This window comes from Sapajus apella, unplaced genomic scaffold (genome assembly GCF_009761245.1).
Source record: "Sapajus apella isolate SASKATOON/1434 unplaced genomic scaffold, GSC_monkey_1.0 scaffold81, whole genome shotgun sequence".
NCBI lineage: Eukaryota > Metazoa > Chordata > Mammalia > Primates > Cebidae > Sapajus > Sapajus apella.
The window spans coordinates 5,579,561-5,594,789 of NW_022437021.1; the positions used below are offsets into that span (position 1 = coordinate 5,579,561).

Consider the following 15,229-nt stretch of genomic DNA (forward strand, 5'->3'; position numbering starts at 1 on the left):
ATGTGGTGAAAAGGGAATACTTTTAAACTGCTGGTGGAAATGTAAACTAGCACAACCATGGTGGAAAACAGGATGAATATTTGTTAAAGAACTCAAAGTAGAACTACCATTTGATCCAGAAATCCCACTACTGGATATCTACCCAGAGAAAAGAAGTCATTATATGAAAAAGACACTTGCACGCACATGTTTATAGCAGCTAAATTCGCAATTGCAAAAATATGGAACCAGTCTAAATGCCCATCAGCCAACAAATAAAGAAAATGTGGTATGTATACCATGGACTACTACTCAGCCATAAAAAGGAATGAAATAATGGCATTCACAGCAACCCAGATGGAGTTGGAGACCATTATTTTAGGTGAAGTAACTCAGGAATGGAAAAAAATAAACATCATATGTACTCACTTATAAGCAGGAGCCAAGCTATGAGAACGCAAAGGCCTATGAATGATAGAATGGACTCTGGAGACTCTGGGGGAAGACTTGGAGGGGGTGAGGGATTAAAAACTACCCATTGGGTAGAGTGTATGCTGCTCAGTTGATGGGTGCACCAAAATCTCTGAAATCACCGTTAAAGAACTTTTCCATGCATCCACTTTTCCATGTTCCCCCAAAACTATTGAAATAAAATTTTTAAAATTAAAAAAAATTAAAAATTTTTCATTGAAAAAGTTATTGATTATTGAGTTTGAAGGCTTATTCCTAGCTCTGCCACTGAATAGCTGTGTGACTTTGGTCAGTCTCTTCTCTCTGAGCCCTCATTTTCTTATTTGTGGGGAGAGAATTAGACTAGATGATATGTGAAGGACCTTTTGACCCTAAATTTCATATGATAGTTTTGGCGGATCACAGATGGCTGATTTTCATATGCGGTGTTATTTCTCACTACCTCACTATTTGAGCCTCATTATTTTGTAATTAATTTCTCGTCTAGCCCTCTCTATAGAGTGGTATTGTTGCATTTAAGAATCTAATTCCTGTCCAGTGTTGCTGTAGCTGAAAGAATGAGAGAGTAGCAGGGATAAAACTGAAAAGAGAGATTGGGGGCCCCTAAGAAACCCAAGGAAGAATTTTCAACAGGTGAAAACAAATATCACATTAGTTGTAAATGTAGAGAACAGATTGAAAGGAGATCTGAGTCAATGAATATAGCTCTTTTAGTTAAGAAGCTGTTGAGTGGTCTAGCAAGAGGTCACACTTTTTTGTACTAGGTGACTATGGACATACAGAGAAATGAATAGATTGAAGAACTGTTTGGGAAGTGAGATTTACAGGTGCCCAGGATGACTGTTAGTTTTCTGGTTTGTGCCTTTAGATGCATGAAGGTGTCATTCAATGAGATGTGAAACAACAGAAGACAACCAGGGTTAGGGTGAGCAGAGGGTGTCTTAAATTCAGTTTTAGACAATTGAGTTTATTTGCTGATGACTCTGAAATATTTGGGCTGGATATTTTGGGAGTCATCAGTAAATAAATGGTCATTGAAGCCATGAGCATAGATGAGATTACCCAAGGGAGAGAATATAGAACGAAGAGAAAACAGGGCCTAGACTAACTCCAACTTTGTTTTTGTTTCTTTTTTTAAGAGATATGGTCTCGCTCTGTCACCCAGGCTGGAATGCAGTAGTATGATCGTAGCTCATTCTAGCTTTAAACTCCTGGGAACAAGCGATCCTCCTGATTTAGCCTCTGGTGTAGATAGGACTACAGGTGCATGCCACCACACCTGGCTCTTTTAAAAAAATTTTTTGCAGATATGGGATCTCACTATGTTGCCCAGGCTGATCTCAGACTCCTGGCACTGGGATTACAGATGTAAGCCACCACACCTGGCCTAACTCCAAATGTTAATGGCCAGGTAGAGAAGGACAAATTAACAAGGGATACTAAGAAGGAGTGAGGAAAACCAGGAGACTGCATTGCCAGTGAAATGGGGTTTATTTCGTGAAGTGGGAAGTGGTTTATAGCATCACATCTTGGGAGATTAGATGGGGGTAAAGAATGTCCAAGTGATTTAACAACATGGAGGTAATTGGTGACCTTATCCAGAGCTGGTGGAATGATAAAACCAGAGCCAGAATGGAGTATGAAGACAGGGAATTGAGAGATGAAGTCATAGGGTCAGTGAATAGTAAGACCTGTTTTAAAAAATCTGATTCTGAAGGGGGAGAGAGAAAAGAAGGAGTAGAGCTAGAGAGATTGTGGTGTTGAGTGACAATTATTTTAAAATAAGAGAAACTCAAGCATTTATTTATTCAAAAACTATTAATTAAATCTTAATGTCATGCTACACCCTGTTTTAGGCAATGGGGATGCAACAGAAAATTTTGAAAGCTACTGCTTCCATGGCCCCTACATTCTAGTGGGGAGATGGAGAGACACAGACAATGAGCAAACATAAAAACATATGATACGCCCAGTGGTGATCATGTATGAAGATAAAAAAAGATGACAGAAACTGTCTGCAGAAAATAGTACTATTTTCTGAAGTGGGCTGTAAAGAAAGACCTCTCTAGTTTGTGGTTGCCAGATTTAGCAAATAAAGATACAGGATGCCTAGTTTAATTTGAATTTCAGATAAACAGCAAATACTTTTTCAGTATAAATATATCCCATGCAATATTTGGGATGTACCTGTAATAAAACAAGCCTACTCTGGTGGAATGAAATTTTCAATATTTAATGTCAGAGAGAAGTCTACAATTTAAACGACTCAGTTGAATATAGAAGAGAAAAGGGAGGTTGCATTTGACAGGGTATATAGCCCCTGAGAAGTTTTTTTTTTTTTAAATTTATTTTATTGCATTTTAGGTTTTGGGGTACATGTGAAGAACATGCAAGATTGTTGCATAGGTACACACGTGGCAGTGTGATTTGCTGCCTTCCTCCTCATCACCTATATCTGGCATTTCTTCCCATGCCATCTCTCCCCAACTCCCCACCCCCCCACTGACCCTCCCCTATTTCCCCCCAACAGACCCCAGTGTGTAGTGCTCCCCTCCCTGTGTCCCTGTGTTCTCATTGTTCAATACCCGCCTATGAGTGAGAACATGCAGCATTTGATCTTCTGCTCTTGTGTCAGTTTGCTGAGAATGATGGTTTCCAGGTTCATCCATGTCCCTACAAAGGACACAAACTCATCGTTTTTGATGGCTGCATAATATTCCATGGTGTATATGTGCCACATTTTCTCTGTCCAGTCTATCATCGATGGGCATTTGTATTGGAACCTGAGAAGTTATAAAGGAATGGGCTGCAAAGTCCAGATGGAGGAGTTTACCTTGGCTAACAGAAGGAAGATGTCTATAGATGGGCAATGGTTTGTAAGCATGGCGGACGGAAGGGGAAGGATTCCTGGGTGATATGTCAATGTTCTTTGACAACAGGTCCCAAAGACGGGCTAAAAGGGAGAGGAGGTTGGAGAGAATGGAGGTGTAAAGAGGAAGAGCACTAGTGGCCTGACAGGTTGAGTGCCCTAAGGTCATGAATTAAGTTGATTATTCATAGTCTCATTATCACTACCAAGTGCCCTGAAGGTAAATGGGAAAAAGCTCCATCTACTCACTCGCCTTTCTCTACCCCACCTCTACCTTTGGCTCCGTAAGTGCTACAGTTTGCTACATCCTTATTCTCAGCAGCTTTGCCTCAGGGGGTTAGTGAACAGAGGCTTCCGCAGAAAATTGGGCCTATTAAGCATTTAGCCGTTTTACTTTGGTTGGAAAGATTGTTACCACTGTAGAAGCTGCTTTAATAGCCCTTCTTTGGTAAGGAGATGAATTCAAAGATAACATCAAACGAGCCATTTATGAAGCGTCTAATTTTGACAAAGCTCCATCTATACAGCCTGAAGTAAAGTGGAGATGTGTCAATTAACCCCATAATTTGAGCCATATAAACAGCCAGTATAGATAACACAGTGAACTTGACTTTTTAGTTTCTGGCTTTTGCCTCTGTTGTGTTTAGGTTTCTGGCCTTCACACACCACTTCAACATGGCATCTTTCCTTATTTTAGTTGCACACATTGAATTCAGAAAAGAGGCAAGTAATTTTGAACAAGTTAAAATATATTTTATTCATTAACACTCTACATTTCATAATCATACCATTGCATTCTTAAGCATCATAATTGCTTTACATTATTTCATTTATATGCAGAACATTTTTATGACATGTGTCTTCATGTTTCAGAAACACAAGACGAAATACAGAACTTCTTTACAAAGGGAGAGTAACAACGTGAGTGTAACTTCCTTTCCTGTGAGGATTTGCTCAGCGGGGCATCATCACAGTACTCTATCCATGCAAAATCAGCAGCTCAGCAAGCAGCAGCATTTAATGACATTCCCCTTGCAAGGGCGAATATTTAAGTGCAATAAGATCAGCATTCAACAGGACAACAGAGATAAAATTCAACAAGAGGGGTATAAATGTCCACCAATTGTGAAAATATATTATTTGCGGGGTCGGGAGAGAGTCTTATGTGAAGAACTCCACTCTTCCCTTCTCACAGGGTGAGGATAACACCATAAATTTGCTTTCCAGAGGCACATTTTTAGAACTGTCTCTGGATAAGTTTAATTAGAAGAGACTATCATGAAAAACTTTTATTCAGTGACCTAGAATCAAAAAAAAAATTGGGAGTGACCAGGAAAGGGACAGTAGATATTCAGTTATTTGATGCTTGGTCTCGTTGGCTTTTTGGATCCTGTGCTCTGTCAACCTTTCCCCGAATGCACTTTTGCATGCTGCAGAACTGGGTTTCCACTTATTTTCTGTAACCATCTTATGCAAATGCGGCTTCAGCCAGAAGCAAATAAGTCTTTCGGAGTTTGTGGACAGGGAGGGGGAGCAAAGGGAAGTTTTCTCTAGGCCACATGTTAAGAAATGTTGTGTTTCATGTGTGGGAGAGAAAGCCCAGTTCTGAGCCAGCCTTCTGGATGTTTCTGTACAAAATCAATCTGGTTAATCAAAATCCTATGAGGAATTACTTCCTGCTTGTAGCTAGGATCTGTCTATCTTTTATAGAGTCAGAGATGTCATATGTCCAGAGATCTAAACAATTATCTTGTCCAATGGTCCTGAGTTATTGCACTGGGACATACTGGGGGGTCATGATTGGTTGTGCACAAAGCGCCAAAGTTTTCAGACATCAGAACAGATTACAGACTATCTCTATATTAATGTAAACTTCCGTTGCATTCTGACATGTTTTCTTGACTGGTAGGCAAAGAGAATATGCCAGGAATAGCACCTACCGGTTGTGGTTGTCTGTATTCACAAGCTGAGCTTGTGAACATCAGTCATGTGTGATATGGAGGAATAAAGGCCGAGAACCGCAATCACCATCAATGGTTGGCTGCATGTGTCCATAGGTTGTGTGGCCGTGGCCTAGACTCTGCTGCATTCTCCTTCCACCGAAGGGCATGTTCCCAGAGATCTAGCTTGCAGCCTGCAATTTGGAACTTTTAGAGTGGTGGGTAGTAGCAGAGGCTGTCTACCCTCTGTCCTTCAGCCCTTAGACAAGAAAGAGGATTGCACTGTTTATTAAGCAGATTATAAACCGTATATCTCAATCCTGTCTTTAGGAGAAGGTTCCATCAGGTGTCCCCACTTTTCCTAAGTCACTGTAGTAAGGCAAATTCTGTTGTACACCACCGCTTATGTTTCCATAGACACAATGAAGTGGAGAATTGTCCAATTAATCAATCTTAGTGTACTTGGGAAGTTAAGACCCATGTATTTCCCTTATATGCAGGCTTAATGGTAAAAGTTTTATTTTAAATTTGTAAATAGCATATCAAATAGAAAATTCCATTTCTGTTTTTTAATAAAAATTACTATCTTTTGTAAATAAAAATTTACAATTTTCTGTCTCTTGACAAAAGACCTGCTAATGCTCCACTTCTAGTTCAGGGATAATTTAAAATAAAATAAAACAAACATAATAAAGACACAGATACAAAACAAACAAAAACCAAAAAGCTCATTTTACTCTTTGTATCAGATGACACCAGTACATCCTTTTCTCCACACACTTCACTTTATAGTGTTAGCCTTCAATTCATTTGTACTTACAAGAACAACCTATAGGAATTTAAAAATTTATTTTAGAATATAAGGTATCAGAATAAATAGAGGCTACCCATTGAATAAAAATGGATTTCACTCCCAGCAAGGACCCATTAGAAGTTTTATTATACACTCAACTATCAATAGTTCTTTCTAAACCCCTGCAATAAATCAGTCTTTCAGATGACCATGGTGATACTGCATTACAGGTAGCATATTACTTCTCCCTTTGTACATCAAGAGTGTTTACATTTGGAGCTTAGAAGCTAAAACCAGTATAGTTATGTTATATATTTTTGTTTGATAATCAAAATAATGAACTATATTTAAACTATGACTTATGGTTTTACAAAGCACTTTCTCATGTACCTTCTTCTTTGGACCTTACAAAAGACCATGGAAAAAGATTGCTAGACAAATTAGTTATCATCCATGCAATGGAATATTTTGCAACCACCAAAGCAGAATCAGGGTGAAGTGGAATAATGTCATATTGTTAAATTAAAAAAAAAAAAGTTTTAGAATAACATCTATGATGTGATTCCATTTTTCCATTTAAAAAATCATAAAAATAGAAATCTCACATTCTATATAATTATGAATTTATTTGAGCCTAGAAAGATATGAATCAAGCTTTGTGATGGTGTTGTTGGGCTAGAAAAGGGGCAGTGCCACTTCTTATTTTTATTTTTGTTTGTTTATTTATTTATTTGAGTGAGAATCTTTCTCTGTTGCCCAGACTAAAGTATTATGGCGAGATCTCAGCTCCCTGCAAACTCCACCTCCAGGGTTCAAGTGATTCTTGTGTCTCAGCCTCCCAAGTAGCTGGGACTACAAACATGAGCCACCACGCCCAGTTAATTTTTGTATTTTTAGTAGAGATGGGTTTTCGCCATCTTGGCCAGGCTGCTCTTGAATTCCTGGCCTCAAGAGATCCTTCTGCCTCAGCCTCCCAAAGTGCTAGGATGACAGGTATGAGCCACTGTGCCTCCCCCAATGCCACTCTTTTTATAGATATATGCTTCAAAAAGTGCAGTGGAATGATGGGCAATTTGATTATTTTTATTTTCGGCATTTTTCAAATAAAAAACTTTCCAAAAGTGTTATCTTCCTTTTGAGGATGAAAAAGCAAGTCTAAGAAATTTTAAATAGTCTTGTAAAGTCATACAGCTTGATCTTAGAATCCAGGCCTCCTGATTGTCCAGCAACTGCTTTGGCCACTATATCCCAAAAACAGAACACTTGAACTGGAGATGAGGATGGAGAAGAATCATGAGCTTCAAACTCTACCCTTTGGTATGCTATCACATGCTATGCTTGAGATTTCTTGGTCTACAGCAGTGGTGATTTAACCTTGTTAGCATATAAAAATATAAAATAAAAGTTGCTAAATGCTTGTATTTTCTCTTTCTGGGAATAAGGCAGCCTCGCTGACTGAGTCTCCAGATGGAAATTCATAAATTGTGTTTCTACCCTACTCACACATGTTGGGTGAGCCACTGAACACTGTATCTCAGTTTCCTCACCTGAGAAAATATTATGCTGACCTATTTTTTCAGGATAACTAGGTGGGCTACTTCATGATTTAAAACTGCTTTGAAAATATAAAGCTCCATTGAAATTGCTTGTCAAGCATTCTTCCCGGCTTAAACCTTCCTTCCTTCTCATGCCCCTCTCTGGAATATAAGCCTTGTAGTTTTGGTGTTTTTCTACATCTGATCTAAAAGTCTACAGAATTAAGCAGCAATTTTTGCACTGGAAATGTGTCCTCTGGTATTTGGTTCTTATGTGACTGAATTTAACAAAGCATTATTTTTCTCAAACATGAAAGCAAAATATGTTATGTGTGCGTGTGCACGCCCATAATGTGTATGTGCATTTGCAGAAGCCCACTGGGCCAGGACACTTTCCTTGGCCTCATTTGACTTTGTAAAGCTTAACATCACCTGGGCAGTAGAAAGTCGTGGCACAGACTAAGGGTGTGGGGAGTAGAAACTGTTTTCTGTCTTCCTCCAGTCACTTTCCCTGCCTATTCCATGATTGCCCTCTGTGCCAGTCTGTGGGGAAGTGGAGGCCAAGTATCAATAAAGCAGTATGGACATAAGATGAAAGAGATCAGTGGAGTGAAGCCAAGTATTTTTATGAGTTACTATAATCAACTAAAATGTTGTTGTGTGAAAGTAAAATCCACCAAAAAGAGAGTTCTTCCTCATTCCACCCTACCTCAAACCCTGATCAGGTCCAGGGGATAAACAAGAAGGGGATGTGGATTGTCACATTATAGGCCCACACCCATAGGACATTTAAATACAGGTATGAAAGGGACACAGGGAAGTCTAGCTTTTTAAGTTGCAGCTGAGATCCTCTTCAATTGCCCCCTTTTCTTTCATATTTGGATATGTTCACGATTTTCTCAATGTTGATTTTATGTTTTGGGTTAGTAAAAATGTCTTTCTCCATATACATTACACATTCTTTGGGCCATAAACATCTTGTAACTCTTCCAATACCTACAACAGTGCTCTGTGCATAGGAGGCAATTCAGAATACCTAATAAAAACAGTTCTAGATGCTGTCTAGTATGTGTTGAATGCACTGTGAATCTGGGATTGTATCTCGGACTCCTGCCAGCTTACTCTGGCAATGTGTATGTTTTTCGTTGAGAGGGCTCTCTCTGGTTAATAATCAAAATCACTCTGATGTTCCCTCATACACTCATGAAGATCCCACAAACCTATTTTAAGCAAAAGGGAATTTATCCTTCTCATTCTCTGACAGGCTCCAAGACTGTGGTTTCTTACATTTTTGAGGAAGAAAGGAATCTCCATGGTCTTGTAGCCCAGTCATCCCCAGGTTTCTATGGTCTCTCCTCTATTTCTCCATGAAGTGGGCTCCCAGTGTCTGGTTAAAGTTCTTCAGGGAGAGAGAGCACAGTCCCTTCTGAGACAGCCCTTTTCCTCTTTGAACAGCTCTGTTGGACAGAAAGATATCCACCACATTGAGTGGAAATAGATCTTCCCTGGAGTTTTGCCTCATATGACCATGGAGAATTAGCCTAGTCTCTTTTGAAGACAACTCTCATGTGTCTTTCCATTTTATAAGCTATCTGCAACTCTTCTCTCATCCTAGCAAAATAGCCTGGCTTCCTTCTGGCAAACAGCTGCTTGGCTGCTGCAGGTGTCATGACTTGTGGGATGGAGATGAAATCCTGCAGTTCTCAGAAACCCACAGCATGCCTGTTTTATGGAAGAAACGTGAACACTCCTCTCCTTTTCCCTTGATGCCCAGTATTATTGCTGAGGGTGGGTAGCCGGGGCGTGTGCTCAGGCAGGAAGACCTTCCTTCCCACCATCTGAATGTGCCCTGGTGGGCAGGCCAGTGCCTGCTTCACCCTGCTCCTTCTCTGAGGCGAGGGCAAGATTGAAGCTTGGGATGACAGGTAAGGAGACACTAATGTCCCAACGTCTCCCTGTACCACAGCCCTTATCCTGGGAGCTCCTAATTGAGAGGATAAGGAGAAGCACATTTTTCTCTAATGTAAGATCTAAGATTAATTTAACTAGTAAGAGTAATTACAAGTCTTCTAAATGTTTCTGGGTTTAGTGCACATTATGGTGAGAAACCATCACATCCTTCATCACTAGGGAGGCTCACAAATAACCAAGAAGACAAACCAGGATTGAATAAAGCAACGCTAGTGGGCGTTTTGCTTTTGGCTTTGTTTTAAAGTTAGGCATAAAATTATGGCCGCAGAGATGAAAGCAGCTAATCATTTTATGAACCCCTTAACTAATGGAGGCAAAATAATTAGGTAATATGTTCTGTTCTCCTTGGGCTCAAGTGGCAAAAGTTTCGACTTGAGATAGTTTGTGTAAGAAGGGGATAGGCACATTAAAATGCACTTTACATGAACTATCCTGTAATCTCTGATTCTGGGGGAAACATGCTGAAAATTATTTAGAGATGGAGATACCTAGGGCAGGAAATTAAAGTGCTGGCCTGAAATATTCAGTCAATCTGGTTCACTTGTCATCTCACTAGCCGCTCAGGTTGAATCACTATCTAGGTCCTGACTGTGTTCCTGGGCAGTAAAGTCAGGTAAGTTGGAATAGTTAAAAAGTATTTGACATGCCCCATTTCAGCACATTTGCATTAATTGGGTCTCCAGCTATAAGAATAACTGGCGCTGTGCATGGTGGCACACACCTTTAATCCCAGCACTTTGGGAGGCCAAGGAGGTTGAATCACTTGAGATTAGGAGTTCAAGAGCAGCCTGGACCACATGGTGAAAGCACATCTCTACCAAAAAAAAAAAAAAAATTAGTTGGGTGTGGAGGTGTGTGTCTGTAGTCCCAGCTACCTGAGAGGCTGAAGTGGGTGGATTGCTTCAGCCCAGGAGGTCAAGGCTGTAGTGACACAAGATCATGCCACTGCACTCCAGCCTGGGTGACAGAGTAAGACCCTCTCTATCTCTCAAAAAAAAAAAAAAAAAAAAAAGAAAAAAAGAAAAAAAACACAAACACATCCTGACCCTAATAAGACCCAAAAGTATGGTGTAAGATCTTTTTCCTGCAGGTAGGATGGGGTGGGAATTATCTATGAAAACCCAGTGTGTTACCTACTGGAACAGAGGGTACTGAAGCCCACTGGGGAGGGGAGTAGGAAGGGAGACTGGGGCCACCAGAGTGAAAGGGAAGGCTTCAGGATAGATCGAGGCCTTAAGCTGAATCTTGAAAGACAAAAAGGTTGAAGTAAAGAAAGGCGTTAAGAGCAGAGGGAATATCACATGAAAAAGCACTGTAAATGAGATAGGAGGAAAATCAGCAAGGAGGGGTAGCACAGAAAAGCTCAGAAAGAGAGATGATTAACAGTGCCACCTGGCAAGGGGTCAAGCAAAATCAGGACTTAAAAGTGTGTCCTGGCTGCTAGGGTGACCTGAGGCTCCTGTCCCTGCACATAGGCTTACTGCAGTAAGAGTATCCCTTACCTGGAATCACAGAGAGTTGGAAGAGACCATAAAGGCCTCAGTCCCAATATGATAGCTTCTCTATGGCCTTCTGGTGGGGCCTTGAATCTAAGCTTGATCACTTCCAGAGTTAGAAAGTCCCACCCAATCTCATGGTCAGGCCAACTTTAATGGTCAATGAGTTCTTTATACCAGACAGTTGCTGGGGCCTAATATTTAAGAATAGATATCCCAGATGATGTATATAGCTGAAATTCAGAATCCACCTGTTAGAACTGTTCTTCCCTTATCTTGGGCCCCCAGTACCCAATAGTCAAAAAAGTTAGCATTTATTGAGCACACATTATGTGCCAGACATTAGGGCTGTATCAGCAGGTTATGTATATTTTCTCATTTAATCTTCAAAGTGATCCTATTAAAGTAGGGGTATAGATGCAGTTATTTTGTTTTTGCAAACCAGAGAAATGGATTCAGCTAACTTAAGCAAAAAACACGGTCTATTGAAAAAAAAATGAGGAAGCTCATAGAATTAAAGAAGCTGAACAACTAGGCCCCAAGAAGGAGACAGCAACTTGATAACTCAGGAAATTCGGGTCACAGGAAGTGATGGAATTGATGGACACCTCTTTATAATGCCATCCTCAGAAGGAATAAACTTCAACTACTTTTCATCTTTGGGTCACTCTGCTCAAGATTAAAATCCCAGGGAGGCAAAGCTTAACTGTCCGTGGCAGATAATTCACCTTGATTGATACTGGGGCTCTATTTGACTTGGGAGAAATCAAGGTGCTTTTACTAAAGTAGGAAGAGGAATTGCTGAGTAGACAGAAACAACAGATGTCCAACAGGACTGGTGAGGTTATCTCCGTTGTACAGATCAGGAAACGGCAGCTCAGAGGAACCAAGCAACTCTCCCAACTTTACACAGACAATAAATGACAGGGCTAGGGTTTCAACTTAGACCTTCCTAATTCTAAAGCCCGGGTGCCTTCCATTCTCCTTGCTGCCTGCTTGCCTCAACTGAATGTAGATGTTGCCTTTGGAGTCAAGCCATACCTGGTAGGCTGAAACTCTACTGTCAGTCCAAGAGCTGGGTCAGTCTCCTCAACTCCCGTCTCAGTTGCCGGTGGGGTGGGTGGAGGGGAGCTCCACAAACAGTTTTCTGTCCCCTCACAGGAGCCTATCTTGCTGTGAGGAAACAGCCATGCTCTGAGGCCCTAGTGGAAACAGGAGAATATTAAACCACAGCCTGTCTTTCCAATGTCTATCCATTGACCCTGTTTTGCCCTTGAGAGCAGCACACAATACTCACTTCTTCACATGCTAACCTTCCAAATATTTGAAAAGTGGGATCTGTCCCACCCAGATCTTCTCTCTTTTCAACGCTAAATATTCCTGTTCCTTTAACGATTCCTCATACTGCTATCCCATATGACCACATGGGGATAATTTCCATATGTCGGCTAATTCTCCAAGACTTACATCAGATGAGAATCTGGCCCTGTATGAAAAGAAACCATTTCCCCTCGCTTTCTCTTTCTGATTCATTAGATTTCACATAAACCTTTCTGATGACGACCCGCTGTTTTCAAACTCAGCTGCAACCCAATATGACTCACTAGGCAAAATTCTTGTTCTTCAGTCTTCGTTTATCATTTCCCAGCAATCCAAGGCCCCAGCAAGCACCGTTCAGAGGCTACAGCCCATGGGCAAGATGTGTCTATGAAAAATGCCAAGTTTTGATTATTTGCCATTTTTTAGTTTATATAAAGTCATATGACTTTTAAAAATCAAAGTTTTTGCTCAGTGTAAATAATTTAAAGTTTGAACAGCTGTAATCATATTCTCCAAAGAAAACACCCTGAAAGGTGGTTAACAGCGTTGTGTGCCAGATCCTCCCCCTAAAATCTCTTTAATTGTTCTTTTCATTAAATAAAAGAGAGAGGGGGAGAATAGAGATTTGAACAATGTTTTGAGATTTCGAGCATTTGCAGAGTATTCCTTCATAAAGGCATTGGTTGTACTTTTCTGAAACAAAGTGTCTGATTATATAAATAGTCATGGAACGTCAAAGTTGGAGTTGGAAGAAAGGAGGAAAAAGAAGAGTTGCACATAGAGGGAAAGAAGGTTAGGGTTTTTCTGCTTAGAATCTTTTGGCTAGGCAACTCCAAAAACTGCAGCTGGAACATTCTAGAATTAACAAGCACTGGAAATTGGACTAAATGAATCCATGTCATAGGCTCAGCATCTGACTCAGACACAGTCAAATATTCCCGTCGTTTTGCTCTTCAGAGCATGATTCAAATTCTACCGTTTATGTTCTATCTGTCATAGACAAGGAACTGAGCTCAAACAGTGGAACTTACTGTTTGGGCTCTGCCATCAACAAACTATGTATCTTTGAACAAATTAATATTCAACTTTGAAAACCCCTTCCATAAAACTGTTGGTCAATGACCATCTCTCCAGAGACATGATCTTTAAGAGTGAATCTGTGGTAAGAGAAAGGTAAGAAGAGAGAGCAGTTTCTATTGCTATATTACATTGTTCCACCTGGAATAAAGAGTCTCTTCCAGTCCTCTGCTTGACTGGATTTAGGATGTTCAGGTTGGAGAATGAGTTGCTTAATGGAGTTGGTAACTTCTGTGGTCACTGGCCATCAGGTGTATAGAACTTTAGAATCACAAAATTGGAAGGTTCATTAAACGTCATCTGAGGCAAACATTTGCCTAATGAAAAATATCTCCACATTGACTGGTAGCAGTGGCTCGCACTTATAATCCCAGCCCTTTGGGAGGCCAAGATGGCTTGAGCCCAGGAGTTCAAGGTTACAGTGAGCTATGATTATGCCACTGCACTCTAGCCTGGGTGAGAAAGCGAGACTCGAAAAATAAAAATGTCTCCATAAGACCAATGAGTAGTGATGTCTGAGATGGTGGCTACTTGAACACAGGAGTAAGACTCTTGCCACCTTTCAAAGCAGTTCATGCTGGTTTGGGATGCTCTAGATGTTAATACCATTTCTATATTGAACTGACATCCACCACATTTTTGTCTTGGTTATATCCTCTTGAACCACAGAGAATAATATCTACAACATCCCTAAACTTCCCAATTTCTTTGAAATGTTCTTCACATTGCATTCCCAGGCCCTTTACTTTGCTGGTCACCTTTTTAGTGCATACCTCATTTCGTTGTAGTTCCTTGTGTTTTTGAATCTCGCCCTTCCACTGGGTGAACAACAAAGCTTGTGGAAGTCTGTGAGGCCAAGTGCTGCATTTGTCATGTTCCACCGCAACTTGTAATGGCTTAAATGTTGTAGGTACCCCCAAAATATTTATTGAATGAGTTGTTTTTGTTTGTTTGTGACAGAGTCTCGCTCTGTCGCCCAGGCTGGGGTGTGGTGGTGCAATCTTAGCTCACTGCAGCCTCCACCTCCTGGATTCAAGCAATTCTCATGCCTCAGCCTCCAGAGTAGCTGGGACTACAGGTTTGCACCACCACATCCAGCTATTTTAGTAGAGATGGGGTTTCACCATGTTGGTCAGGCTGGTCTCAAACTCCTGCCCTTAATTGATCCTTCTGCCTCTGCCTCCTAGAGTACTGGGATTATAGGCATGAGCCACCACACTGGGCCTGAATGAGTGAGTCTTTAACCTTCCCTTTACTTGACTTGAGTAGAACTCCAAGGAATGTGAAAGTAAATGAAGCCCTTTGTATTTGAATAAAGAGAGTGGTGCGCTCTCTCTCTCTCCTCTCTCTCTCTCTCTCCCCCCCCCCCCTTTCCCCCCCCCCCCTCTCGCTCTCGCTCTCGCTTTCACTCTTGCTCTCCTCCTCCTCTCTCTCTCTCTCCCCCCACCAGGAAGAGCCAGATTAGACTTATTGGAAGGCTAGTACGTTATGCTTTAATATGTTCAACTAGGTGGAAACACTATTACTAGAAAATAATTTAGACCTTGGGCATCTTAGGCTCAACATGTGTTGTACTGATGTTTTCCAGTGCCTTGGTGATTCATACAATTATCTGGGATCTTTTGATTAACAGAGAAAAAGTCATAAGATCAGCCAAAAGAGAAACTAGATTGTTGCCTCAACTCAACATATTAAGTAATTACCTGACATCTGCATAAGACCACCTCTGGCACCTGGCTACACAAGCTGAAATGGTTAATTCACTAATTACTTAGGTA

General features: G+C 40.8%; 1 protein-coding gene across 23 annotated transcripts in view; it reads left to right on the forward strand.

Annotated features, from left to right (window-relative positions):
- Positions 1-15,229, forward strand: part of MTERF1 (mitochondrial transcription termination factor 1) — a 469,560-nt gene that overhangs the window by 446,050 nt on the left and 8,281 nt on the right. For 20 of the 23 annotated variants that reach the window (XR_004261225.1, XR_004261224.1, XR_004261216.1 and 17 more), the window contains one exon: positions 15,040-15,226. The gene's annotated coding sequence lies outside the window, so the exon portion shown is untranslated. Of the gene's footprint in view, positions 1-7,010; positions 7,565-15,039; positions 15,227-15,229 lie in introns of those variants that run through there. The other 3 variants (XM_032253079.1, XM_032253080.1, XR_004261213.1) reach the window with 3 other exon arrangements.